At 50.3% G+C, this 21,839-nt stretch overlaps 1 protein-coding gene across 1 annotated transcript in view; it reads right to left on the bottom strand.

Annotated features, from left to right (window-relative positions):
* The window catches only part of LOC142584766 (uncharacterized), a 131,665-nt gene that overhangs the window by 69,697 nt on the left and 40,129 nt on the right, over window positions 1-21,839 (bottom strand). The gene's annotated exons all lie outside the window — the stretch shown is intronic.

The raw sequence follows: 21,839 nt of genomic DNA, 5'->3' as shown, positions 1-21,839 counted from the left end.
AAAACGTGAACGGAGCGAATAAGTAGTGATGCTGGGGATGACTGCCACAAAGAAGCCTGACGGAAATCCGTCGGAGTTCGACAGACCCGGTCCTCAGTACCACGTTTCACACAACAGCACTCCTACGCACGCGGTTGAAGGTTCAATTGCCGACCGTAGCAACTGTATAATCGATATCGTTGTCGCGATGCCCAATAACTGGCCAAGGAAAAATTGCGGCAGAACCCATCTCACGATGACTGTCGATGGTAATGCGTTAGCATTCAATCAATATAGCGACACAACGTATTGCCACCGTCGAAACGAGGCAGTACGTATGACGCGTGTAACTTGCGTGTAATGTCAGGACTCCTCTTTCGTGCTTCCCTAAGAACACACGGCGCCATCTCAAGCCGCCACCGCGAAGCCTGCGCGTGGCCTCAGAAATGCACGGCATTTGTGAAACGCCTCCTCTCTCTCGCGTTTACATGATGACGATGTCTTATTGACATCTTGAAGAGGCAGCGGAATGTGACGGACAGAAAGGAGGAACACACAGGACAGCTGTCCTGTGTCAGCGCTGTCATGCGTGTTCCTGCCTTCTGTCTTCGTCATATTGCACTGCCCCTTCAGGATGTTCAAGCAGTACCAACTCACCCGAATGTCGATCCTTCTACAATATAGATCTTATTGGCATCCCCTTTGAAACGGTTTGGTGACAAATAATCATCTAGCCTGCTTGAGTTACTCAGGTGCGCTATAAATTTTTAATTAAATTACGTAGTTTTACGAGTCATCACCACCATCTGATTACGAGGTACGTCATAGTGGGGGACTTCGGAAATAATTTTGACCAGCTGGGGTTCTTTATCAAAAATAACGTACAGCGCGAAAGACAAGGACTGCGAAGACGACATACACAGCGCTGACTTCCAACATTTAATTGCGTTGCCACATCGTGTGTGTATATACAAGAAAGGGCATGCGCTTTAACGTGCGCCTAAATCTATGTACACCGGTGTTTTCGCCTTTCGTTCCCGTTGAAATGCGGCCGCGTGGTCAGGATTTGATCCCGTGACCTCGTGCTTAGCAGCCCGACATCATAGTCACTAAGCAACCACGGCGGGTTCAGGTGTGCTATTCACGCTTTTCATTCAAGCAGTTTTGTATACATCTCTAATATTTATTTTTCTCTTCCTCAAAACTTCTGTATCTACCTTGTACCGCTACCTATGCATGTAACGGATCTGGTCGTATGGATGTCTTCCCTGCTTTTTTCCTCCCCAATACTCGAAACATCTCTTTCTTATCTCGACTGCTGACCGGTTGACGCTTCCGTCCACTATAAATCCAAGCGCTTCTGGTAGGTGTATGTTAGTGTTCCTGTATATGCTCCCGCAGGGAGCAGAGTTGAGCATAGGTCCGGTTTATGATCCAGCTCTGCAGTGGAGCCACTCCTCGCGCGCGCAGGAGGCAAATGTCGCGCGGTGTTCCATTTGCTTTTTTAGTATGTTGGTAGCGAGCTACGTGCGGCAACTGTACGCAAGCACTGAGCGAGGTGACGCTCTTTTAATGCAGCCCAAGCTCGAACGATTGGCGTATCCGGAGAGGTGCCAACCCCCCGAAATGTTTAGTTTGTGTGTACATATATATACACGCAAATATACAAACACACGCACGAATGTACACATAAAGAATAGGGCCCCCCTCAATCCCTCGAAATAAAATCCTGACTACGCCCATGGCTCGAACAACTGAAAAGTTCGCTTGCAAACTCGCATTATCTTGCAACAAAAAGCGGGGCAATGTTTTTCAGCATGCATATGAAGTTCTCTCGCGAAGGCAAGAAATGTTTTAAAGGATGTTTAAGGAAACCTTCATACACGTGTGGTAGACAATTATGTAAGCACATTTTGGCTGCCGAAACGAGACGAATAATGAATGTCGCCAACAGAACTATCGTGCCATGCAATTATGTCAGTTACCATTGACCGTCATTCATCACTAAACGTCGTTCACAGCAGCTGCACGTTTTCAATATATGCGTTGCAGACACGTAAATTTAAACGCATTTCAAGTGTTCACATGCGCACATCTTATGCAAAGCTTATTTTTACGGTTCATACCACAAACTTAACAGCTACTTCGTAGCAGTAAATCGGCAAGTGGAAAAAGATTCAAGATGATTCAAGCCGCCCATTTATTTTGATCCATGTTCCTGGGTGTTTCTTCAAAAGTAATCTTGCTCTACGTCCCTCTCACTTCAAACGAGGCCCAAGCCACGTCACCCTGCACTTCCGTCATGCTTCCGTAATGGACAGAAGGTCCATTACGCATGCATGATAAATCAACAGAAGGTCACCAGACTGATGTATGCGGACGACATAGTGATACTAGCTGACAATGCAAAAGATTTACACACCTTTGCGAATATATGTGACAACGCAGCCACGAATCAAGAAATCGGGAATTATGATCTTTAGTGAAGAGACGAGTAATTACGTGTTATCAATTTAACATCAAGTCGTACCCATAGTCAAGCAATGATATCTATCTATCTATCTATCTATGATAATCTGTCTGTATAGATAGATAGATAGATAGATAGATAGATAGATAGATAGATAGATAGATAGATAGATAGATAGATAGATAGATAGATAGATAGATAGATATCCCCGTGAGTGAATGTGCGTGAATGGTAATGCGAACGCATTAAAACAAGACATGCCCCGCCTCCCAAGCTCTATCTCTGTTGTGCAGGCCAATTTTGCCGCCGTAGAAGTGCCCTTCCACGGATATTGCGTGAACGAGGTATACTTTTGTTATTGAGTAAAGGAACTGTTCTTCACCCTGGGTGGGCAGTTTCACCATTCCAGGAAACGGTGGGCCCTGGTCATCTACCGGGCTCGGTTCACCAGTGCTACCTGGTCCTCGAAATCCGGGCTTCACAGCTGGGCCTCCCACTGCTCTTCGGCGGTTACGTGCTCTGGCTTGGTTATTTCTGCTTTTTCCACGCTCCCACACCATGTGGTGTAATGTGCTGGGGACGTCGCAGAATTTGCAGAAGTACGGAAACCGGGTGCGTGCAATGCCGTGAGGTAAGATACCGTGGGCGTAGTCTGCGGTCTTCCGAGTGTTACTGCCTACTGCCTACTTAGCTTGGGGTGTGGCGTTGGGTACACCATTCGGTCTAGTCTGTAGTTTTGTAGCATGCTGATGTATTTCTTCATTAAGCATGCAAGAAAAGAATTGCTAATCTTCGTGTGCTTGTGCCATTTTTCTTTTGTGCTTGAAAGTTCGCGCTGATTGGTTCAAATGCGAATTACAATCGCTCCGGTGGTCCAGCGTCAAGCAGGTAGCCGGCAGATGAAGTAGCACACTGTGGAATCGAAGTCACATAAACAGGAATAAAATGCCTTTACAGCCCGCCACCACCGACAAAGAAAGCACGCCACATCATCCTACTATGTAACCCGTTAAACCACACAAACCGAGGATGACGAGGCCGCCTTTGGCAAAGATAGGTCCACCTATATATAGAAACGTTGGCCGGCCTTTCTGGGGCACTTTATCCCCGTCTATGCAACTTCTGTCACCCTGGTCGGTAGCTTAAGGGCGCGGCTTGCCTACCCACCAACACTGCCTATAAACTTTCCAGGAACCACTTCCTTGTCGTCACCATGTAATGCCCTCTATATGCAGTTGCGATCCCGCGTGCGCGGCTGCTGGACAGCACTACTCAGACAGCGGCCGCGCGTCAGACTCCCACGCCCAACCGTCCAGTGAGCTCCGGTGTTCTCTCGCCTGGACGGCGTGCGGCCCGCAGCTTCGTGCCAGGCGTTCCAGAGGCAGGTTATGTGGACGCGGCAGGGATCATTGGTGCACGAACGACATTCACGCAGAGAGCGAGGAGGCGCACGCCGTGGTGTCTTCATCCGCAACGAGTGCGAGCCTAAAAGAAATGCGCGCTGACACGAGCATGCCGCGCCGGTGCAAACACGAGAGGAGGAGCGAACAGACAGTTGCCGTGGACGCACGCAGGAACTCCTCTGCAAGCCGTGCAACGCAGTCGTGGAAAAAAAAAAACATGCCAAGAGCAAGTTGGTCGCCTACGTGCACGTAGGCGATCAACTTACAGCCGCCTATACGCGGGCACTGCAGTCGAATCTCGATCACGGCAGATCAAAATTTAGGGGCGGCAAAAATTTTGAAAAAAAAAAAGGCCAGTATACATCTAAATAAAACGTGTTCGCCTTTCGAGACGACTCACGCTCAGGTGAAAACAGCCGGGGTGTAGAGTTGCAAGTCTTCCACAAGAGCCCTCGTACATCAAGCAACGTAGGCAAAGAAACGGGCGCCGAGCTTAATGCTTATTCCCTAAGGATCTCCCAGACGACCCTGAGAGGAAAAGAAGAACGATCAAGAAAGGCCAACACTAACTTCTTTAACCAACATTACAGCCACGATAAAAACAAGATTGCTTTACTTTGAGCTTGGTGCTGCGACAGTTGTTGATAACAAGAATTTCGAATCATACGAATAAGAGATCCCGAAAAGTCCCTGTCACAGCCGTGGTACTGTATATATCAGTTCTCCGCAATTGTAGTTCTTATGTGCACGGCTGCGAATGCCCGCGCTGTAATGTAGCACCGCACGCGTCCAATAGGGATACTTGCGTCCAGCAAATACAGCGCACACGTATGCCGCCCCTGAGCGAAAGCCACACGTGCTTGTGCACCCACTAAACCCGGCGACGCGCCGTCCGCGGTGGCAGTCGAAGCGAGGAGGTTGCGTCGGAGTGACTGCAACAGCCAGGCAACTAAAGGAAGCTGCTGTCCCGTCATCCACACCCGCAATGACTTCTCGATGATGAACGCGGCACATACTTTGCAAGCCGCACGCATGTATACACACGGATGCCGACTCAACGCACCCACTCTGCGACCAGCAGGGAAGCTCGCCAACGTGAGAACTCATTGAAAAACTCGTTCCCCTTACGCTCTGTGAAGAAGAATGACCAGCGAAGCTTTGTATATATATGTGGGTCCCTTAATGCTTCGCCTCCGCCGCGGGTCGGCCCGGCATTGCATTATCTTCGGGATCGGCGCAGGTAAGGGGAGTTCCGTGTCTGCGCACGGACACGATCCCGGGGGAAACTAGCCCTTAACAGCTTCGCTGTAATTCTCTGTAAAATTGGTTATGTCTTTGTGTTTCTTAATAAATACATAAATAAATGAATTAATTACGACGACGAACCCGGGAGCACGAGTGCGTTCGCACGGTTGCGCCGAGGGGCGCGAACGAGCCAGCTGTGGAAGGCGACGATTAATAAAGGGAAATTCAGACATCCACCCGTTCATAGCAATCGCTACAAAGGAAACCCATGCGGGTTCCTCGAAAGAAAAGCCTCGAAGTTGAAGAAAAATTCGTCCTGGTCCGGCTATAACTCCACCTTGCGAGTTTCCGCAGAACTATTCCGTCAAAGACGACGATTCTGGAGCCCGTCCCGAGGATGAACACACGGACACGATCCCGGGGGAAGCAGCCCTTAACAGCTTCGCTGTGAAAGATCCCGGCTACGGCTCTAGTCGGCGTCTCCGCCAGCAGCCGTTTCTCATCGTCGCTCGGAACGAAGCCAGGTGGCAGGCGGCGACCTTCGACTCGCCCCATCTCGCCTGCAGAATCCGGGTTCTCGGGAATGGGCAACAGCAGACGTGCGCGAAGTTCTCCGGATGCGCGCGCATGTCGGCGTCTCTGGCCTGTCCCATGGGAGAGCAGCAAATCGGGCGCTGCATTCTCTCCGTACACCGCACCTATAGAAACATGCCGAATGCTGCAGTTCGCGAAGTATAATCATCACCGTGATTACATTTCTGTCCGCTGCAAGACAAAAGCCTTCCGCAGACCTTGACTTAGCCAACTCATTGCTACTCGTATGCCTGGACAATTTCCTTCCTGATCTCCATCACGCCACTTTAATTACTTTCCGCCCTCGACTGTCTCGCTTCCCTTGGCACCCGTGCTGTTATACTCTAATGAGCGCCGCTGGTTATCTGCGGCTTGCACGTTACAGGACCTGCCCATCTGCACTTTTTAATATCAGTTATAGGACGTAATAACGGCTAAACAATTTTCGCACGCCTAAAACATCCCCCCCCCCCCCCCCCACCTCTCGTTGCGTGGTCCTCAGTATATTCTGAAGCTTCTTCGTTCTCCTCCAAGTTTCAGGCCCATATAGAATAACTCAGAACGCAATGATTATGTACTTTTTTTATCAACGATATCGCCAAGCTTATTTTTTTTTTTTAATTCAGAAATACCCTAAAGGGCCTTCCGGGCATATTAACATAGGCCGGGTTACAATAAACATAGAAGGTTTACTATGAAACAGGTGAACAGTCATTAACAGCAACATCCATGAAACAGACAATAAATGACACTACCGTATACAAAAAAAAAAGAAAAATATTACAAGGTTGTAGACATAAGGATCCATACACAAATGAATCGGTGCTAAGCGAACTACTCAGCATATATGTACAAATGCATCGTAGTTTATTACAGACACGACACCGTGGGCTTCACAATGCCTGACCGTATATTCCATTTTCATTCGCCTCAATATTTCCTTATCGTGATACGGGTCCGCTGAGAGAACTTGACCTAGAAAACCTCACACCCCTGCAAAGGTCCAACAGGCTGCAGCTACCGATCACGGGATATATGACTCACAAGCTGACCGTACTGCAGAGTGATAAGTGTGACTCGTCAATTATGTTGTCGACAAGGGCGTGCCAAACTGACGTGCATAATTACGGCCAGCTTTGTTGCCGCAGCGTTGCAATATTTTCCACGAAACTGGCACTGCACGGATAAGAAAGCAGTGTACGCCAAGACTGCTGTATTTTTGTGTGCGCCAACTTTTTTCAATGCGAAGCAATCTTACTCCATATGCCAGCTACGTTGCGGTACCTCGCGGTATAGCCCCGCTTCGGATCTAAGATAATAAGCTGGTCCAACTAACTGTCGGAATCAATGTTACGCAAACTGTTTTGCAGGTTATCCGGCTATCGCATCGTTTGCGCAAGGCGTTATCAAGTGGCGCAACGTGTCCGGCGAAATCGCGAGTGACGCGCGCGTGTCTGCGTTTGACGTGCGCGGGGGTTGGACGACCTCGCGCAATAAACAGTGCCCCACACCTGCAGTGACCCAAGTTGTCTGCTAACTTGGGTCGCTAGGTATACGTGCTGGCTGCTAGCTGCGTAGACCACTTGGGTCACCGGGTCTGCGTGCCACCGAGTACACGTGCCCGAACAGACAACTTCGGCACAGCGTACGCGATGTTGGTGCCTGCCCACTCCTGGACGATCCCCCGTAAGGGATTTGCCAAGGTGACACGAGACCTTAAGTGCATAATCACGTCGATAGCTCACGGGATTCGCAACAAACGACATCGCGCCGAGCGCGGCCGCTATAGACGGATAGTGATTGCAACGATGTCGCAGCCGAGGCGCAATATAGGGATAAGCGAGCAGTTTCGATGCAGAGCTTCAACTGGAGTGTGTTATTACGGCAAGATATGCTGTGTCGTGATAAATCACTGCGCATTGTCTTCGGCAGCGAGATTGCCCCCTTCCGTATCTGCTGATGTGCTCACAAGGTATCGTGGCTTCTTCTTATGTGCTTCTTTTCCTTTTTTCGTATTTGTGTGCTTCGGAATTGAACAACTTCACAGCCACTGCGTACAACACTGGTACAAAACAGCCCAACTCCTCAAGAGGTTTCGACATTCTGCGCCTTAACAAAAAAAGAAAGGAAAGATGCGCGCGCCATGCAGTTTTATCACAGCTCTCCTTCTATCAGGAGGCGCCGCAGAAGTGGGTGCGTGTGTGTGTGTCCGCGCGCGCAATCACGATGTTTCTACTCCCGAGTAGACAGTGTCTCGAAACACCCGATCTTACGACGAGCTGATCTAGAGTCGATAGGAAATCGAACTGCAGGCGCCAGTCGCTAGAGGACGTCAAGCATGGGACTCCCGAGGCTTCCGACACCATCCCTTCCCAGCTACATGCCCCGTCAGCCTCAACACAGTCGGGAAGCGAGTTGATTGAGTTAACAGGGACACTGCAAGGGCAACATCAAATCAGCTTAACATGAAAAAAAATTCCGGAAGAAGCCATCCGACGATGACTGCCAACGCTAATGCGATTATCATTGACGCAATGTAGGGGCCCACCATACGGCCACCACCGAAACGCGTCGCGTATGCGCCGCGCGTATACAGCCCGGTTCCTCTCTCGCGCTTCGATCTGGGTACGCTGCGCCATCTAGAGGCGCCGCCGCGAAGTCTGCGCGTGGCGCGTGGAGGAATGCGCATCCAGAAAAGCTCTTGCGAATACATAGGCCGCGGGTTCTGCTCCTCTCAGCAAGGGTAAATATATGCTTTGTGTGTGTGTGTGTGTGTGTGTGTGTGTGTGTGTGTGTGTGTGTGTGTGTGTGTGTGTGTGTGTGTGTGTGTGTGTGTGTGTGTGTGTGTGTGTGTGTGTGTGTGTGTGTGTCATTGAAGGCGGCACATACCCAGTGGCGATACGACCAAAGTTAATGCGACGGTTGGTTTTGACCCGACTCCCTCAGCCCATTGATCCGATGACCTGCCCATTAGTTAGAAGTTTATTGTAAGTTTCGACAATACGTGACTGTCATGGCGCCGGAGCACAGGCGAGGCTATGCACGCCTGACTAGACCAATGGCGTCACGACACAGCAGACAACCTTGCAAAAAAGAGAGAAGGAATATATATATATATATGTATATATATATATATATATATATATATATATATATATATATGAGATAGAGTATTCTTGTAACAAAATTACAGCCAGACATTTTAGGCAAGCAAAATGAACACAAAAAGTTCCAAAATACATGAAATTGCATATAGTCGATCAGGAGGAAAGGCAATTTTAAAAAAGAAAGTTAGTTGTCGACAAAGTGCAGCTTCAACTTTTGTCCGAGCACGTAAAGAGTTGAACAATATTCCATAATACCAAATCAAGCACACTCATCATTAAGTAATTAAATTAGGAATCTACCACTGTAATAGTTGATTGCCGTAGTTTGTTCTGGTTTTTACCTTAACCTCCAGCATGCTAGCTCAGGCAGGCCTCTCTGCCTTTCTAACAAATTATATTTCTCTCTATCTTCACCTCTTATAGCCTGCGTTTCTTTATCTGAAGAGAAAAGCATACGAATTCGCAGTTAGAAATACATGTATGCGAGGCAAGAACACTTAAAATTGCTCTCACACTTTTTGCTGCGACGGGTGAGATTTGTAGACTCGTTTAAAGAAAAGTGTACGCGCGCACTTGGTAGAAAACAATGCCTTAAAGTTCGCATTTCTCGCGTCTAGTGGCATTCTTTATAACAACCGGTATCGCAGAGACGGCGACTTCGATTTATGCACCCGAATGAACGCAGCCGTTCGAGTTTCTCCGACTTCTCATCCTCCTTTCGAGGCACGTCTCGCGCAAGGCGCTGTTTCACGAATCACAGATCGTGAAACGCCGGCACGATTTCGCTGGATGACCAAACGCGACGTCAGAACTTGAAGCCTATTTGGCCTAAGCGGCCAGTGTGGATTTACGAGCTCAGATTCCGTGTGTCTCGAATTCGCGACTACGCAGGCTATTAAGCACTTAAGCTGCAACTACTGGTGGTACTGGTGCACAGTCGAGCGCGTCTACAACGAAATAGACCTGTGTAACGAAGGAATGATTCTGTCCAGGTTCTACTGTGAGCTTTACGACGGTAAGACTCAACTGTATAAAGAAAGATTTCGGATGACGCAAGAACTTCGTTATAAAGGCGCTCGACTGTACATGGAAAAACAAAATGCTCTTTTGGTTACTTTTGAATTCGAAAAATGCCTTTTCTGATAGCTTTTGTTTATTTAGACTGCTGACATTCAAAATGAGGGCCTGGTGAAAGTAGTCAAAATTACGTTGTGGTCGCCCCGCGACGCTCACGGCGCGCACGCTCCGATTCCGCGCGCGCCGGACGAGCACCGCGGGTTCGAGCACTGCGAGCCGCCACGCGTGCGGGGCACCGCGTCCGCGCCTGCTCTTGGCCCGCTCCGTGTGCCGACGCGCAGCTGCGCGCGTACGCGCCCCGCCGGCCCCCAGCTTAGGGGAAGGCGAGACCGCGCGCGCAGCAAGGGAGACCCCAGGCAAAGCTCTCGAGAAGCCAGAAAGTACATTTATTAAGGTTGGACTCAATACGGACGCACGTTTTAACATCACGTCCGGATCTGAAGCTAATTAATACACAAAACATGGCCAAATGGTCGCCGGTGGCCGCTAACGGCGCACCGCGACAGGGAGAGAACAAAGAACCCCAGCAGTAAGAAGTTGCCTATCCTTCGGTCAGCGCCTGCCATCGCGCGCCCCACAGCAGAGAAAAGGGAAATAGAAAGAAACGACAGACGAACAGACGGGGGCACGATCGGCAGACGCTGCCTCAGGACATCGAGACGACGGAAGAGTGTGCGCGCCCGCCGAGGCCAGGACCCTGAGGAGCCGAAGTGACCATCGGCCGGCGGCGGACAAAGGCGGCCGCCGCCGGCAGAGAGGAACGCGTACGCACCCTCCGACGCCCCGATGTGGTCTCCCCCGGGACCCGTCTTGCGCGCGCTTACCCGGAGTGCACGCAAGCAGGGCCCGAATCCCGCCAAAATGTCGGCCAATGGGGAAAGCCTGTTGACCTTCCCGTGGGCGGGATGACAGAAGAGTGACAGTGTTTTATGACCCGCTGCCACCCCGTCCAGGCAAGGTGGAGAGGGACACAGAGCCCCCGGCAACACAACGCAATGGCTCCATACAACCACCGCGAGAGCCCGAAAAACTCCGCGAGAGCCAGAAACCCCACAATGGTCATACTTCTAGAGGTTATGAACAACACACATACACTTTCTTTTCATGCATTCGGAATAGTATTTCCATGCTATAGCTTTAGCATTAAGTGACGCCCCAAACAAGTAGGCAATAGTGGAGTCTAGAATGAATAGTGGATAAACACAGCTGAGCTTAAGTTTTCAAGGTAATAGCGTGCGATACTAATCCAGCATACAGATTAATTGTGCTATGTTACGTTTCATACAACTTACGTGATGCGTCCACTGCAGATTTTCATGGAAGAGTACACCCAAGAACTAGTACTCGAAAACACTTTCAAGTGGCTTCAATTGAAACATTAAAGATGCAAACTTAATTGGCTTGTTAATAGGTGCAATAACAAACAATATACTTCGTTTTCTTAAAGGGACGGACAACCGCTCGAACATGAATCGAGATAACACGACTGATAGAGAGACTGTCTAACGTATTGCCTACAACGAGCCCTGTTTTTCTCGTTAAACGTGAATTTACATTTTAAGTTCTTCACTAAATCTCGCGTAAAATGACCTTTGGCACCCCACGCGGCAAAAACGTGAAGATGCATAAGCGTTCTATCACGTGACCTTCTATCAGTGTACGCGGCTTCCGGTCTTTTTATTAGTATTGAAATGCAGTACACATTTTTCTGTTATAAGTCTTTTTTTCTAACTTACGGTGTACAGATAGACCTTAGTTTGTAGTGGGTAGAAAAGTATATCGACAGAATAACGACAATGGGGGCCAGCCAGGCATGACGTAGACGTGTACTTGGGAGAAAACGCGGTACCTATATATATAAGAAAGGTCTGTGCAACAACGCAAACTTATTGTATACAAGCTTTTTTAGATTCAAAAGCGGTTGAAAAGTTCCGAATATAGGTGGTCAACCACAGTTGCACTCACTCCTGTGAAAGCAGAACGATGGGCGTCTTTCACAATTTGGGAGGCGGGATATCGACGTCGCTCTTACGTCTCAGCGTTGCTGGAGGAGGGAACCCTTTCTTTTGCAGAGGCTGCTGAGATCGAAAAATTCTGCTTACAAAATATCCACGCGCTTTTGGAATTAACAGGTGTAGGTGTAAACACTACCGAGTGTGAGCTTTGCATTGCGCCATAGAAAACTAGGTCGTTAAAAATCGGTTGTCAGTCCCTTTAACGTTCAGCTGGGTTCAGCTGATAGGACGACAATCACACTGGATAGGCCATGGACTGTTCATTGACCGAAGTTTGCGTGAAATAGTGTGGATAGGGAGAAGCAGACAAACCCACAAACGTACCGCTAACTAACTGGGTGGAGTTCACAAAGAATGCTAATCGTACTTAAACTGTTTTTCTAAGAAGCTATTTCCGTTCGTTCGGCGCGAAAAGATTGATCGCTACACTGTAGCAAACGAGGGCAGAGTGATATTTGCGCTTTTATCAATTTTCTGCTGAAACAACAGGGGTCGGTGTGCGCGCCAGTGTTGCGTCACACATTTCAAAGTAGTCGCTCGTAGAATTAAATTGTCGAGCGTAACGTCCCAGAAGCTGCGCAACGGGCTGTGCTGGACAGCGTACATAGCGGTGCGTGGAACAACCACACGAGCGCGCAAAGCAGGAGGGTACGCAGAGGTGCGATTCACGCACGCAGCCTCGCAGGGCGGCTGCCAAGGCTGGCAAATGGAACTCGTGCACGGCAGCGCCACGGCTATGCACAGGCACGCGGGCTATACGGGCCCCTTCCCCGCCGAGTTGTTTTCGAGCAGGAAAAAGTTCTCGAAAAGTACATCTCTAACTCATTTAAAATACAAAGAATTATATCCGGTTGTTATCATGTGCACGAGGTTATATTCGTGCCTTTTTGTAATAGTTAGACGCCAGCGCTCGTCCGTGTCGCTTTTTTTTTTTTTTTTAGCTCATCGCGAAAGTCATCGCGAAACGTCACGCGTGTCTAGTTTGCTTAGGCTCCTCGGTCCCGTCGTACACGCGAATGCATATAAACATCACGGTAAATGTGCTCGTACCTTTGTTCAAAATTCTGTGTCACCTCTGTGTCGTGTGCCAGACAGCTTCGCTGGTCCACCTTCAAAGAGTGGAATGGTTCACGATTTTTTTTTTTCAATTATCGGGCGAAAAACCACCTCCGCAGTCACATGTAGACACCGTCTCTCTACAGCGCACCGAGGCTGCGCCCGTGCCGATTCCACGGATCGAGTTGAAGAGGGCAAAAGCCAAGCGAGGATCGGCCCGTCTCAGGCTTGCATAAACGCGCACGCCCGTACGCGCAAACACACGCGCGCGCGCACGCACACAAAAGGCATCGCGAGCGGCCTTCCCTCTCTCTCTCTCTCTCCGGGCAGGTTCGCGAAAGGCGGCCGGTTTTTCTAGCGCGAGGTGTGTTTCCCCCTCCTCGTCGGCAGCGGAGAAGTTCCCGGAGCTTGAGGAGAGGCACACATCCGCCTTCCCCATGAATGGAGCGGCGTCGGCAATAGCAACACGATCGCCGCCCGGAGGAGGCTCGACATCCTACTCCTCTTGTTCTTCTTGCGGCTCTCCGTAGACAGGGCTTCGTTAGCTGCAGCAGGAGGAGGGCGGGAGGGGGAGATCGCGTCCGGACGATAATGGAAACGAGAAAGGGTCGGCCGATGATGGTGAACCGCGATCACTGCCTGCGTCCGGGCGCTCGCCATTTCACGACGTGCGGGCAGCGCCGAAGCAACGAGGCCGCTGGACGCAGATGCACGCCGACGACCCCTCCTCGGAATGACGATATACGCCACAGCGCCCCGCAAATAAATCGCCATCGAGGACACCACTTCCTTACCCTATCCCATAGCGCAGTGCGCGCAATGCTATATAGGATCGCTATGCAAGTCCCGCCACGGGAACAGCATCCAGCCGATCCGGGGCACAGCGGCGAGAGAAAAAGAGTGGCCGAGGGTGATCGGTGCAGCCAAGGGTGATCACAGTTGCGAGAAACGGTTACTACATCCCCGCTGACGGATCATTTCAAAGGACGCTCGCGCGCACTTGCGACACGGCAATGGTCGTCTGCGAGTCCGCGGACGGGCGCGAGGTCGCCGGTTCGATTCCCAGTTACGGCGCCACTGCTGTGCGAACGGGGTGCAAAAAACGCACGTGCAACGTTCTCTTGGGCGCACATTCAAGAAAGCTAGTTGGTCGAAACTAATGCGGCAAAGTAACTAATCTAACTGAAATTGTCATAGAAATGAAGTAATTCGGGCACTAGCGACGACAGCTACACTCCCAGAGAGTCAACAACCAAAGTAACACGCGGTGTATACAGAGTTGTTGACGTCACATACCCTCCGTTCTTTATTGACATAAAGATGCATAGAATAGTCGTTGAATTGCCGCGCCACTGGACGCTCGAGGCACTTTTGCGTGTATTTTCACGCTGGGAAAAAGACATTTATGTAGCACGTATTGAGCAACAGAAAGCTGTGTCGGGAGTTTTTCATGCTGCTCTTCAATTTTCTGGTTGCAACTTTTCAACTAATTATAATCCTTCAGAAGCTTATTAATTAATTAAGACTAATTATGTAATGATGCGTAATGAAAAACATGATCCGAGTATCTCGAAGCGTCGGCAAACAACATTTCCTTGGTTCTGTAGAGCTGGGTGGCATTTGCAGATTTCTTTAATCTTCGTGCATGATACTTGGGACACCCTGTATTATTAAGTTCGAAATTGCAATATAGTAACTTAGGTTTCGTGCTCGATCGCGGCCTCATTCCGAAGGGGGCGGCGGGGGGGTGGTGGAAGAAAATAAAAGAAAGAAAGAAAGAAAGAAAGAAAGAAAGAAAGAAAGAAAGAAAGAAAGAAAGAAAGAAAGAAAGAAAGAAAGAAAGAAAGAACGGTCGTGTGCTTAAATTTAGGTGCACTTAAAGAACCGCAAGAGGTCGCTCAAAAGTGATTCGGAGATCCCCTCTACTATACGTGCTGGTCTCGGCACCTAAAAGCACGTACCCTAACCTCGGCCTGGCGTGAAAGTGCCACGACTTAATGCGTCCCCATGCCAAATCCTTCGATGCTCGCTGCCACGTATACAGCCCGCGCAGTGAAGCCGCTGTATCGGTGCGTCTTCCTTGTTCGGGTTAAGTCCGGCAACGGCGCTGTACCTCGGAACCACGACCCCGTGCGGCACACGGCCGAGCGCGCGCTGCTTGTTCCGAGGTCGCCAGATTCGTTTTTCGGCTGGCCTTTATTTCATTTTCTTTTTTTGGTTCCCGCTAGAGGTCGTTCACACGCCTGTCGACAGCGGCTCGCCAAAGCAAGCGCCCGGCGACAACTGCGGCCGACGCGGATCGAGGCCGGATAAGCTGGTCGCGAGGATTAGCTCACGAGCCCGCAGCTGGCCGATCATCCGCATGCTTGCAGCGCCCGGCTTTCACCCTTTCCAGAAGTCGTAGTGCTTCTCTTTCCACCCTTCACAACAACCCCTCCCTCCTCTCCCGTACACACGTCAGACCCCTTCTCGTTCTAGCACTTAAGGCTGGTATTTCCCACTTGGTTTTTTTTTTTTTTTCTGTCTTCAGAATGCCAATCCAAACCCTTTCAACCACAGAAAAAAATCCTGGCAAACGCCACAGCGGCCTAAATAACCGCGCTGTTCTTGCGATCACTGCGCCGGCGTCGCAAACGAGCGCCACCAAAAGAAACGCGAGCAGCGCCCTCTGGTTTACGTCACGGTAATGACGGCGAAGTCGGGTCAGGTGTTTCGAGATCAAATTTAGTACCAAACAGAATTACCGGATAGGTGTTTCCCAAACTTCACACTATATTTAAGTCTAAGGGGGCAGCTAGGTGTCGAAAGCTAGAATAGGATAGCCAAGTGTCGTGCTTTTACGTACGAGAAACCTGTACAGTTTCAGACTCGGAATACACCAGGTGTTTCCTTTTATGAGGAACACATTAAAGAAAGAAAATTTCAAGGTCATATCCATGCCCCTGTCATTTTCGCAGATAGGTTAGATGACTACGCGTGCTGCGAGAAAAAAATCTGCGATAATTGTGCTAATTATACCTAACAAATGCTAACCTTCTCATCGTTCACTTTATGGCACACGTCGTAATAGCCAAATTGAAGCTGGGTCTAAAAATTAATCTGCAGAAAACTAAAGTAATGCTTAACAGTCTCGGAAGAGAACAGCAATTTACAATAGGCAGCGAGGCACTGGAAGTCGTAAGGGAATACATCTACTTAGGGCAGGTAGTGACGGCGGATCCGGATCATGAGACGGAAATAATCAGAAGAATAAGGATGGGCTGGGGTGCGTTTGGCAGGCATTCTCAGATCATGAACAGCAGGTTGCCATTATCCCTCAAGAGAAAAGTATATAATAGCTGTGTCTTACCAGTGCTCACCTACGGGGCAGAAACCTGGAGGCTTACGAAAAGGGTTCTACTCAAATTGAGGACGACGCAACGAGCTATGGAAAGAAGAATGATAGGTGTAACGTTAAGGGATAAGAAAAGAGCAGATTGGGTGAGGGAACAAACGCGAGTTAATGACATCTTAGTTGAAATCAAGAAAAAGAAATGGGCATGGACAGGACATGCAATGAGGAGGGAAGATAACCGATGGTCATTAAGGGTTACGGACTGGATCCCAAGGGAAGGGAAGCGTAGCAGGGGGCGGCAGAAAGTTAGGTGGGCGGATGAGATTAAGAAGTTTGCAGGCATGGCATGGCCACAATTAGTACATGACCGGGGTTGTTGGAGAAGTATGGGAGAGGCCTTTGCCCTGCAGTGGGCGTAACCAGGCTGATGATGATGAAGCTGGACAGTGGCGAAGTCATGTCTGCATACCTATAGCAGGAATCCCACGTACCGCTCTCGAGATGTCCGCCCCCAAAATCTGCTAAAACAATGCCTAGACGTCCCGAACTGTTAAGAGTGACGCTTTTTTTAAAAGCGAAAGCTTTACTGTCCGCGAACTTGCGATTTCGCCGTGGCGGTACTCCGAGGACGCACATGACGTCACAACGCGCGCCTCGCCGCGGATATTTCTCTCTCTCTCTCTCTCTCTCTCTCTCTCGCTCCCTAGTCACTACTGCGCATGCGCCACTATTAGCACCGAGCCACAGGTGTGCCGCCGCTGCGCAGCGCCGCGCCTTTCCGCTCCCGCGGTTTGGTATGACGTCACACCGCGTTCCTCGTCGTTGCGCTCGCCTCCACTCGCTTCGCCAGCTACGTCGCATGCCTGATCAGTGATAACATGTCGGAGGATTGAAAAGGAGAGCTCGCGTGCCTCGCAACCACAGTTGAGGCGGCAGTATGGACGGCGACAATTCTGATAAGCAGGAGGAGGCCTGGAATCGACATCGGAACGAGATGAAGAGGAAACGAATCGCCCAGGAAACAGACGAACAGCGCGCCGAACGACTAGCTAAATGCCGCAACATAGCTAGACAAGCATACTAACATGGACTTGCAATCAAGATTAACCAAGGCGGTACTCCGAGGACGCACATGACGTCACAACGCGCGCCTCGCCGCGGTTGCCTTAGCTTTCGCTACGTATATCCTGGCAGCTAAGCCACTGCCTTTTTTTTTTTTACACCTTAAAACATAGAAGGTAAGGCAAAGATCGTGCCCGGTTCCTACTTTCAAATGCGAGGGATGCAGATGATATCGGAGAGGAAGCAGAGAAAGTGAATAAGCAGGCAGAGAGAGAGAGAGAGAGAGCTGCACACAGCACAGCGAAGCAAAGAGGTTCCCAGTAATGCACACCACGCACGCAAGCGAGTTCCCCATAGGCGGTCGCGAAATCGTGGAAGCCGGCTTTCCGCGTACAGGAACTACCCCTCGTCCAATTACCGAGCCGAGATCCCTTGCTCCGCGTCGTCTCACCGAATTAGGCTATTGCGAAGACATGTTTTCCGGCTCGGGAGGAGGGCGACGTTCGACGCGTTCGCCGCAAGAGGAGAGTTGCGTAAGACACTGTCGGTCAGGAGAGCGACACGCACTTGCCAGCCAACACATGAACGACTCAAAAAAGAAAGAAAAGAAGAAGGAGGGAAAAAAGAAAACAGCCGCCGAAAAGAAGACGGACACGGCGCTGTGCGCGTCAGCGGAGCTGGCCTCGAGAATGGACCAGCTCGTTCGGCAGACCGTCCTCCCGATGGCACACGACAGCGACGACGTGTGCTGTAATAGAACCGCGTGAGTTACGCGTACGCACGCTGCTAAGGAAAGCAGTCGCTGCCCTGACGCAGAGAAGTCCCCGTTATTGAAATGTTGGTTCCAAAGGCATTGTTCGTCGGACCACTCCCAATGTCGCTCCACGAGGAAACGCACTAAATTAGGCCTTTTTTTTTTTTTTGGCTCCATTAACGCTTAGCTCGTCGCCCAGCAATAATCGCCACCTACATCGCGTGCACACTTCCCGGCAATCTGCGCTCGCCACACTGTGACGCCAGGGACGCCATGCGCCCTACGTTATCTACTGGCAAGCGCGTGTCGTCCGTGACCTGAAAGTGCCCGGAGTGCAGCGTTGAAGGAAGGCGATTATTGTCCAGAGATAATGTCACGCCGAAGGCTGCAAATTCTTTCGCATGAGAAGTTTCGTGAACACGATAAGCCTTCTATGATATATATATATATATATATATATATATATATATATATATATATATATATATATATATATATATATATATATATATATACTCCTCCGCGTGTCGCGCAGTTCACATTCCGAACACGGAACTGAAAGTGCACCGTGCGCGTCTGCCGGTGCAGAATACGCAAGTTGTGCTTCTTTCGTGACGAGCACCATGCAGCGCCACTCTCTCTCTAGCAGAGCATGAGCGAGCAGGTTCCCTCGCAGTCGGTAACCACCGCGCCCGTTATATACGTTCTCTACCACGGCGCGGCCGCCGGTGTTTCTCTTCTTTCAACACCCCCCCCCCCCCCGCACACACACACACACACGCACACACATGTACGCGACGTGCCCGAACGCCGGCGCACACCAGAGCTGCCCGGCAGCGCACGCACACAGGCGACCGGCATCCGCCTTCACGGCTTCACACGTGCCGGGCCGTCGTGTGAGCGCGGGGCAACGCGAGAAAGCAACTCTCTTATTAACTTCTTGCCCGCCGTGGTTGCTCAGTGGCTATGGTGATGGGCTGCTGAGCATGAGGTCGCGGGATCGAATCCCGGCCACGGCGGCCGCATTTCGATGGGGGCGAAAACACCCGTGTACTTAGATTTAGGTGCACGTTAAAGATCCCCAGGTGGTCGAAATTTCCGGAGTCCTCCACTGCGGCGTGCCTCATAATTAGAAAGTGGTTTTGGCACGTTAAACCCCATAATTTTTTTATTAACTTCTTGAATAAAATGTTTGTACCACCACCAGAGTCGAGGGGAGCCAGGTGGCAAGATGTGCGCGCACGATGCTCGGAGGACGTGCGCTGCTCAGGCTCTCCTGGCGCGCCTGTGTGCGCGTGTACTTCACGTGTGTCTTGCTCTGCGTGCCCGTCCATACAGGCGGTGTTGGCGCATGTTTCCGAGTTTGTGCGTAATCGTGCGTCCGCGCTGTTTTTCTTTTTTTCCGTACGCGCGCGTTTCTGCGTGCGCGTATGCGCGTGCGAATATTACAAGTCGCGTTTTAGTACGTATGCGCACGTACGTGGATGTCGGTGGGAGTTCGCGAGTGTGCACGCGTGATCGATCGATTTATACGTATCGGAGGTGTTAAACGGACAGCAAATGTGCCGCCGGCTTCTTCCCGATTTCAAATCGCCGTGCGAATGAAAAAAAAATGATGACAATTCTCACAATTAAGCTATTCGCTAGCACGCACGAGAAAATCATTTGCACTAAATAGGACTTTTAAAGAAATGCCATAGAAAAGAGAAATGCTTAGCAGTTACCGCACAGTCTAGGAAAAACGACCTTCCACATAGCGGACAGAGCCGGCCACTTTCAACGACAGAAAGATTGTAAGCCAGGACTACAAAGAGATCAGCAGTGCGTCAATGAAGGACTGCTCGGTAACGGAAGCTGAGGAAATAGCCGTAGCTCTAGCGGCAGTGGAGGGCTACCGATCCGAAAGGTCTTTAACGATACTCACCGATTCGCGAGCTACGTGTCGGAATTACATGAACGGCAGAATAGGACGCAGAGCGCTTCACATCCTCCGCTCCTGCAGGGCTAACAACAAAGTCAGGCATACAATTTTCTGGGTACCGGGACACGCTGGAATAGAAGGGAACCTAAGGGCGGACAAGGCAGCTCGAGAGCACACAAACCGAGCGGCCACAGGCACCGACCCTGACGAACCCATACCAGTGAACCCAAGCTACTCAGACATTCTGAATTACTATAAGGGGGTCCGAATCAAATACCCTCCACCCCACAACAGCCTAAATCAGCATGAAGCAACCTCTTGGAGGAGGCTGCAAACAGGAACATACCCAAATCTAAACACACTAAGCAAGATGTTTCCCACCCAGTATAGAGACATTTGCCCCTGGTGCGGCGCCAAGCCCGCCTTACATCACATTTCATGGGAATGCGTTCAAAATCAACAATTCCTTCAAATAAAAGACCCGAGTGCGGAGCAGTGGGAGAGGGTGCTCTCCAGCAGCGACCCGAAAGTCCGGCATGGACTAGTAAGGCACGCTCACCGAGTAGCCACCCTCAGTGGTGCCCTGGAATAGGGACGTCGACCCTGCGCAGATGGGGAAGAAGACCGTGAAGACGGCCGAACACATCTGCCACCGCTAATTTGTAACCAATTAGAGCAAATAAAGTTTTTCCTCCTCCTCGGCCGAGTGCGTGCCTCCGTGCAAGCGCGTGCGCGCGCGGCACATCGATGCCGTCCGCGCATTGCGAAACAGTGCCCGTCAAGCGAATTCGAGCCGCCCCTCGCTTTCCTGCTTTCACAGCGCGCGTCGGTGAAAAGGCGCGCGCCAGATATTATGAACGCACACACTTCGCGGCAGCACCTCGCGGGAGGCCCGCTCACGTCACCACTGCTTACACGCATCCCTTGAAGTGCCGCCAAATCAATGTTGAGATTCGGCGGTCAACATTTTGCTGCCTCTTTCACCCCTTTTGTCTGGTAGTTATTGGCCTCTGCTTAGGTGTGAAGGGCAATTTTCTCATCGATTCGGTGCCCGCGCGACTAATTCGAGATGCGTTGTCACCATCTGCTGCAACGGTCACGCGCATCGCTGTTCCTTCGTTAGTTCAACCTTCTTTGTTTGGACTCATCCAGGGAAAGTGATTCGGTTCGCGGTCAGTTGGTCTCTACGCTCGTGGAACGAGTTGCCGTCGGAGAAAACGCCAGTTCCGTTTAACTTTTCCTTTCGCTTCATTATTTCCTCGAGCGACGGCTCGCCGCGACGCTGGCAGATTCTCGGAACCATATACCCGCGATATGGGCTAGATAAGGTGGAAAATAAAATGATGCGAAACAGTGTCCATCATCAAACCCTGCAACCCTTAATCCAAAAGAAATATGACTGTCACCCGTTACCTCGTCTGGTTTTCTTTCCCCTAATTGTACAACACTTCTCGCGCGAAACTGGGAACTGGAAACAACAATCGCAAGGAGTTGAGAAATTAAGCGATCTACTGAGGGACAGAGCCAAGGCTAAGCCAAACAGGAAAGAAAGCGAAATTACCAAATTTAACTGTTCTTTATGAAAATATTTATGGATCTACATCGTTTTATTTAAAAGGAAGTAGACAAAACGCCGCGGGAAGTGGAAAACAATTCCGCGTGTTTTGAATTACGCTTCTACAGTTGTGAGTCTAGCCGCCTGACGTATAGCCACTTCTCTGCTGCGCTTACGTAGGTGCTTTTCTAATCTTCCGCGGTGGGCGCAGTACATCTAGAACCGCAGCGTTCTGCGCTCTACGCGATTGTACGGGACTGGCGACCACGCATCGTTACGCAACTTCCC

The sequence above is a fragment of the Dermacentor variabilis genome, chromosome 6, assembly GCF_050947875.1.
Source record: "Dermacentor variabilis isolate Ectoservices chromosome 6, ASM5094787v1, whole genome shotgun sequence".
Taxonomy (NCBI): domain Eukaryota; kingdom Metazoa; phylum Arthropoda; class Arachnida; order Ixodida; family Ixodidae; genus Dermacentor; species Dermacentor variabilis.
The sequence above is the reverse complement of the archived record's forward strand: the minus strand, read 5'-3'. Positions and strand labels throughout refer to the sequence as shown.